This window comes from Periplaneta americana, chromosome 6 (genome assembly GCF_040183065.1).
Source record: "Periplaneta americana isolate PAMFEO1 chromosome 6, P.americana_PAMFEO1_priV1, whole genome shotgun sequence".
NCBI classification, from domain to species: Eukaryota; Metazoa; Arthropoda; class Insecta; order Blattodea; family Blattidae; genus Periplaneta; species Periplaneta americana.
The window spans coordinates 42,189,100-42,196,142 of record NC_091122.1 but is presented as its reverse complement, the minus strand read 5'-3'; the positions used below and the strand labels follow the sequence as shown (position 1 = coordinate 42,196,142).

The window sequence follows — 7,043 nt, the reverse complement described above, 5'->3', positions numbered from 1 at the left end:
ATGATGCAGAGAATTAATGAGACATCAAGTACACCGGTTACTGAACGTGTAAAACAGAAGTGGAAATCAATTTTATGTAAAAATAACTGATATGGAACAGTGTGTAATATAAACAGCAAATTAGTCGGCATAGTCATTCGAGAATAAAAGACTGTCTCTGAACCTGCAATGATGTTAGGTTTTTTCGTTTTGCTCCTATCACGTCATGCGACGTAGAGCGCAGCTTTCTACAGTACAAACTTTGGCAGATAACCGAAAAAGATTTACGTTTGAGACACTGAGAATGTATCTTGTAGTAGGTACATTGCAATTCGGTACTGTAACTGCACTTCCTAAAGACGACCAATAGGATAAATGAAAAAATTTAAATTGCTCCATGCTTATTTCCACCATTAGGGGAGAGTCGGGTAGTATCGGACAGCAGGTAATATCGGACAGTGAGTTTCTTTCATCTACCACACGATGATAGTACCTGATTGACATGGTTACGTTTCTGTGATGTCGCATAGAAAAACGTAACCATGTCATTCAGGTACTACCATATGGTGGTACATGAAAGAAACGCACTGTCCGATACTACCCGATGTTCGATACTACCCGACTCTCCCCTAACAATGTGTATAATTAAACACAAATGCTTATAAAAGACAAGAGAATATATGCTTTTCACATTCTTTTGACATTATCATTGTGTAATGTATATTTACTTTCAGAATGTACATATGTGTGTTTCCCCATACTACTGTACTCTACTCTAAACAGCAACGTTGTTACCTCAACACATCTCTATCTACCTGCAGCGAGTCAACAACCTATAGTGCATGCACGGTAAAGTTATTGTATCGGGTCCAAAGTCTCGAAGCCTGGTCATAATATATATATATATATATATATATATATACACATATATATACATGTATTTATATAGATATAAGATTGTTTTTCGCTTCTCGTGAAAAACATTTTATGTTGCACTTACGTCGTTGTTCCTCCGGAACAGCGATGTTACTGAAGACAGCATCTCCGACTAACAGACATGTTCGTAAGCACAGGATATTATGCCTAATAGATCATTGTTTAATTCATATAAATGCTCCAGTACCACACGAAAACCAAAGGCACATAACACGATGGAAATTTATGTAAGTACATAACTTTAATTAACGTATGTTTAAAAAAAAAACTGCGAATCACATAGCGTTAAGAAGTTTCTGCACAGTAGGTAGCAAGCTGAGAAGCAGCTAAATACGAGAGTTGAGTGGCAGCACTGCTTGCTACAATGTATGAGATAAAAATATGATGAAATCCCAAACCTATTAGTTCGTTCATAACTTATCCTTAAACACTCTGATTAAATTGAAGGTCAAAGACTTTGTGAAATTATTCCCACACCAAACGTTTCTTCCAATAATTACATTGAACGATTAGAAGAGCCTATGGGCTGTAGCAATATCTTCTTGAAAGAAGGCATTTGAAACTTCAACACCATTCAGTGGCAAATAAAGTAAACGATACCTCACTGCAATAAACTCCAGAAACAACAGACGTGTTAAAAACCAAATCAAATCATTAACCATTTTGATATCGCAATCTACACTCAATTTTTTTTTTGTCAGAATGTAATTGTGTAGCCCTTAATGCATGTAGATTTTCCGATTATTAAATGTGTGCATATTGAAAATTTACACAGAATCGAAAAAAAGAAAACAGTTACACGTTTCAAGCCTAAAAATTCTACAAATTCCAGGATCAATCCCTAGAACAATGGAAATAACAGTAACCAGAAAACTATAATTCAAATTCTGAACAGTCATTTAAGACTATGCTTTCAATGAAGAAAGTAGTTACAATATTACGAAAAATTCTTAAAGAAATGTAAAAGTGACTATGCTTTCAATGTAGACAATAGCAAATTCTTGTAAATACTAAAATATGTCCCTCTTAGAGATGAACAACGATCGAGAATGCGAGACTAACAGTGCCCCCAAAGCCGAAAACCCGCACGACAATGCTGTATTACGTCGCGTCGTTGACGTAAAGACTGGTTGTGAGTGTTCCGAGATTCGAGATTGATCACTCCCGAAATCCCGAAGTCATGCAGCCTTGAATCCCCACAGTTGTTTATATCTGATTGAATTTTTATCTACTTTGGCAACTGTTATATATGTATAAACAATGAAGTAGCCTATTTGAAACATCATCTCTACCTTTCAGTGTATAATAATCCGTTCCCCAGTCTTTATTTAATTACTAGGCCCTTATTAAAAGGCTAGGAATTCTATTTTCATATGTTTAAGATCAAATGTGCAATCTCAAGTAAAATGATATTAATGTTATGCTTTATGTTTCTTGGAAATGCAAATTTATTTGAGAATTGTTTTTTTATTTATGCTCAACCATGCCGAAATGTAGTAATTATACACCTGGTAGCAGTCCTTTGATGCATGTCATTAAAGTACATCTACTCATTAAAGTACAGGTGTTCAGCTAATGACAACTCAGCTTACAGGTGTTCAGCCAATGACAAGTCAGCTTTGTACCGTTATAAAACCGCAAGTATCGATTATTCTCGGATATGCAATCGAAAGACAACTAGCGAAAAGTCTCGGAGGCTGGAAATCCAATACTGTCGCAGAAGGTTATGTTCTGTTACTATAATAATTAGCGATAATTGTAAATAATATTCAAATAAATTCAATTTGTCATCTCGTTTTTCAATGTCGAATTCAATAATCAAGGTTATATCAAGTTTAACGGGATTACATCAAGGTCAATGACATTATTGTTCCTCGCAAAAAAATCAATACTTTCGCGTCTGCGCACATCTCACAATTCACGACCTAGAACAAGGTCACTTCCGATCTTGTCAGATACAAATAAAATGTATACATCTGAATGATTTCAAATTAGAAATATGGTCGAGCATAAAAAGTCATATGAAACTTGCCTATAATAGTAATTAAGACGCTCGTATGAATATTATGAAACTCACTTGCGCTCGTTTCATAAATATCCATACTTGCGTCTTAATTACTATCACTATAGACTCGTTGCATAATGTACTATTATATACGTAACCTAGGTAATATCACGTAATAGAATAAGAACATTTTGATAACTAAGGTACTGTTCTGTTTTGTCTTTTTTATCTCATTTAAACATTTATAATGTTATTCATTTCAATTATGTATGTTATTCAAAGTTACGAAATCTTTCCACGCCGACCAAATGCTATTTCGAGAATTATGAGCGAGACTCGAAGCGAACGAGAATGACGAGACGAGACGAGACGAGACGAGACGAGACGAGACGAGACGAGACGAGACGAGACGAGACGAGACGAGACTCGAAAGACAAATGCAATGAACACAGCGAGCAAGAGCAGCAGTTAGTTTGTTCATCTCTAGTCCCTATGTTTCATGCTCTTTTTAAAATATGTAACCTCAAATACGTAACGTTACTTGTAAATAGTGATATAATTGGTAACCTGTACATTTATGGTGTAGTGCAGAGGTCGGCAAGCTACGGCCCGCGGCCCGCATACGGCCCACAATATACTTCTATCCTGCCTACTGGCGAAAGACAAAAAGTATATAAATCAATTAATAGATTTAAAAAAAAAATAAGTACAATTTCTTTCAACCTGGAAATAAAAAATTATTACTGTGGAAACTTAACAGCTTCTAGTACGATTGATTAGTAAGAGAGGCACATTCCCTCTCTCTTATATAGGCCTACTGTATTACCACAGTCTAGCATATACAGTCACGAAGCTCAATACGTAGTAAATATGCAAACACTAGGTAGTTGCTCACCACTAGGATCGCTAATATCGCCTCATTACAGGCAATGCAAAATAGTACCGGCACAGTCTATTGTTTCTAGAACCCTCAAAACTCAAGCTTCGTGACTGTATATAGTAGACTGTGGTATTACTATCATTGGTCGATCTGTGGAGAATGTTAAGAGAACATTTACTGCTTTAGAAACAGCAGCCCAAAAAATGGGGCTGAAAATTAACGAACAGAAGACTAAGTACATGATTGTTGGATGTAAAAAACAAAAAAGGGACTTGACAACAACAACCCATTTAAAAATTAATCAATATAAATTTCAGAGGGTCTCTAGTTTTGTATATCTGGGCTCCTTAATCAATGACACTAATGATATTAGTGAAGAAATTGATAGAAGAATTCAAAATGCAAATAAAGCATATTTTGGATTATTGAGGCACTTTAAGTCAAGACTTCTTACAAGGGAAACAAAATGCAATATTTATAATGTTTTGGTAAAACCTGTATTAACATATGGCAGTGAAACGTGGACCCTCTCAAAGACTCATATGTCAAGATTGAGATCCTTTGAAACCAAAATTCTAAGGAAGATATATGGCCCAATATGTGATAAAGGAGAATGGCGAATAAGATACAACTTTGAACTTTACCAACTATATAAGTCCCCTGATGTGGTTACAGTCATTAAAATATCAAGATTAAGATGGGCAGGACATGTGCAAAGGATGGCAGATCATGATATACCCAAGAAAGTTATGGGGAATAAATTTGAAGAAAAAAGGAGTGTAGGACGACCAAGACTGCGATGGATGGATGGAGTGTTAGAGGATCTAAAGAAAGTGGGAATTAAAGGATGGTGGTTGGTTGCCAGGGACAGAGATGCATGGAAGAGAGTTCTAAGGGAGGCCGAGGCTCAAATTGGGCTGTAGTGTCGATGATGATGATGATGATGATGATGATGATGATGATGATGATGATGATGATTACTATCAATTCAACAAATAGCTCCTTCACTATGTCCTTCCTGCATTATGTAATGAACTCACCCGTCCAAGCAAGGCATTATTACAGTACCGCGCAAAAGATTTTATGAAATGTTAGAGTTATTACAGAAGAAATTTCACGCACGATTTCAGGATTCCGATACATATTCCAAGGATATTCGCTTATTTCAGAACCTTTTCGCCATTGAAACAGAGACTATCTGAAATGTACCAACTTGAACTCAATGACATGCAAACTAATGACGAACTGAAAGAAATATTCCATTCAAATACCAGGCTACAATTTTACAAACGTCTCTCAGTTACACAGTTTCATAACATAAAAAACTTGCAGCTAAAATGTTGACAGTTTTCGGGAGCATTTACATACAGGACTTTCATTTCAAAACTTCCCAGTCTAAATAACTATTTAAACTGAATTGAATTTAAACAAAAAAAAAAAAACACGTCAATTTAGATATTAAGGGGTAAGTCTGAAGGCAGGCTTAATTGCATTTTAGATTTCACCCCCAACCACCCCCACTTTGAAATTTCAAATGACACCCCTATATTTTTATACTTAAATATGAAAGAGCATCCAATTGTTTATACACCTCATTCATTTATTTCACATCTTTTGTTTTATATCGTTGCCTGGCAACCTCGATTGTTGTTACTGTTGATCAGAGCTGAAGATACAAATACTATTGAACATTGTGTTCGTGTATTAAATTATTTTAAAATGGTGTATACCATTCAAGAGAGAACAGAAAGCTCTTAATGAGCATCATTTAAAAATAAAAAAATATATATTGGGTGTTCCATTTAAAATAAGAGAGTTGCAGTTACTTCCGGTTAAGCCGGAAGTAGAAAAACTCGGTAATACCACAGTCTAGTATATACAATCACGAAGCTTGAGTTGTTGAGGGTACTAGGAACAACAGACTGTGCCGGTACTACTTCGCATTGTCTGTAATGAGGCGATCCTAGTAGTTAGCAACTGTCTATGGATGCATATTCCCTACGTATTGAGCTTCGTGACTGTATATACTAGACTGTGGTAATACCATTATTGAGTTCTTAGTATATGGTTATCCCCATTAACCAAGTTCCATGTCACTGAACCACATGCTTCAATAGTAATATGCGTTACAAAAGCGGTATGTTGAAGTTTTCATGTTCGAGGGAAAGTTTGAAAAAGCGAAACGTAGTTGAGCTTTTTTAATTTCCGAGAATTGAAAGAAAACATACCGCTCGTGTATCGTATATTTTTGTGCGAAGATCGTTTATTACATACCTGAAAGAGGAATTTCTAATTAGTTGCAATGAAATCTCCATCTTGGTTTCTGTTCAATGACGGCAAATTTGCAAAACAAAAATATCTATCTTCAACATTGTTGCTTTAAAATTTTTTCTGTGTTTACTATACTCCAGCAGGCCGTGATATACGTCTGTCTTTTTTTCCCCCCCAGTCTATGATGAATCTGGAATCTTGTTGATTTTTCACGGCTTCCTTAATGTTACTTGCATCACGAATGCAGTAACTTTAGTGGAGTTGTAGAGTTTACTTAATTTTTGCAAATATTTAAAAACAATAATTAACAGTGCAATTTAGGTGAAATTGCAGTGGTGAGTTTCCAATTTATAATTATTACTATATTGAACGTCTCTAAAAATAATATGTTAAAAGCCTAAAGCAGTAAAATCAATATGTCACTTAAGAGGTAAGAAGAGGGAAATTGTTATGTGTGTTAGGTTGGGAATATTAAAAGTGGAATTTTAGACTTTCCGCGGATTGGTTTTGTGCGGAAACCAAGCAAATACGCACGATCTCGCACAAAAGTTATTCAGGTGGTGCGGGACTTTTTAACTATAAATTTGTGTGTGACACAAATTAACGATAAAATTAAACACTACCTAAGAAAACGAAGATTTTTAAATAAGAGAAAGCTAAGTAAAGAATGCTACAGAAAATATAAGAAATGGAAAAATTTTATTGACTACTGTTTCAAGAATAATATTAATTTGTAGGAAATTTATTTTCCCAAGGCAAGATGCCAATATGGAACTTCAACATGTTTACTCTACACTAACTCTAACGACAGCATATAACTAAATAAATAATAAATTCTTAAACCAGTCAGCCATTAGGCCTACTTACATAATGGCTGTCATATCGTTAGACAAACACAACACCGAAATCTGACAAAGTTCAAGGATTACAAAACTTTATTTTTATACCTTATCATCTCAATGTGACATGGAT

The 7,043-nt window shown here is 35.1% G+C and overlaps 1 protein-coding gene across 2 annotated transcripts in view; it reads right to left on the bottom strand.

The window, feature by feature from the left end:
- Nucleotides 1–7,043, bottom strand: part of LOC138701288 (trichoplein keratin filament-binding protein-like) — a 354,032-nt gene that overhangs the window by 216,135 nt on the left and 130,854 nt on the right. The window lies entirely within an intron of this gene.